Raw genomic sequence first — 1,305 nt, 5'->3', positions numbered from 1 at the left:
ATGCACGCACACGCATACACTGGCACAGAGTAGTTCTGCCAACACCCCTGTTCTTTTCACCAGAAGCTGTGTGAAATATGAAAGACATGTTAATTACGATCATACCAAGTGTCAGTTACTGCTCACTCCAGCACCTCTTTTTTTCTTCCCATCTAAGGAAAGAGAAATGAGCTCTATGACCTTTTTTTTTTTTTCCAGCTTCCCTCTGACACATATATATTTGCTCTGAGGTCATTAATGTAAAGCTGTAAGGTTTTTTTTTTTTTTTTTTTCTTTTTTTTTTTTGACACTAGAAAGTGGAAAAGCTTCACAACATGATGACACATACTGTCACCTTCATCTGAGTCCAATCTTCACTTTGCTTTTAGTGCTGCTTTGGGTTATACCAACATGAGAGGAAATGTCAGGCTTTTAAGCTGAAAGATGCTCTACTTCTCTTTAAGTCTTTGCTTTAGAGCTTTTCAGCTGAAACACAAAAGTTCTGGCTCTAGAATCGAGGTTCAGAAATACTGTGTTCAGACATGATGCATGAAACATCAATGCATTCATCAGTGCCTTATGGCATTAAGGTATTCAGATCTGGGAAACGTATGCATTCTCTGCTAAGCATTGTTCAGATACACAGATGAGAAGTTTGCCCTGCATGAGTATGCAAGGTTTAAAAGAAAACTGTTTAAAAGTGAGAATTGAGTGCAGAAGATTGAATTAATTGCAGAGTGTCTCTGCTCTACATGTGGTTAGATATTTGCATATATCCCATCTAAAATCTTTAAAAAAAAATGCTCAGAATGATCAAGAACTGTTTATGAGCCACGGATACTAAAATCTATCCTAATTTAGAAGATGCTGGAACACCATCATAACTTTTTACAGTGAAGCCACTCTTACATCACCACGGACTGAAAGAGTGAAAAAAGGAAAAGAAAAACATGTTTCTTCCCTGAATCTAGGCTATTAAAACTAAGAACACTTTACCAAATGTCAAGTACAGTGGTTGCAGCATCACACTCGGACTCACATTGGGTGTTACTGTTAGTGGTACCAGCATATTGGACAAACTTCACCTTTAAATCAACATCTATGGTCGAAATTTAAACACAGATTTCCAACTCTAACGTCCAAAACAAGCATCCAAACTGATTTTATGTTGGCTAAACCAGATTAGCATTAGATTAGCATTAAACTGCTCAAAAGGATTTGACCTAAACTCTATTGAATATTTTGATTTATGCTTGAAAGCCAGATCTGCACCAGGAAATTAAATTAAACTAACTCTTCTGATTCCCACAAAAAAAAAAAAGACAA

Source organism: Poecilia latipinna, unplaced genomic scaffold (genome assembly GCF_001443285.1).
Source record: "Poecilia latipinna isolate Pla-1442-1.1 unplaced genomic scaffold, P_latipinna-1.0 Scaffold266, whole genome shotgun sequence".
Taxonomy (NCBI): Eukaryota; Metazoa; Chordata; class Actinopteri; order Cyprinodontiformes; family Poeciliidae; genus Poecilia; species Poecilia latipinna.
This window is presented reverse-complemented; position numbering follows the sequence as displayed.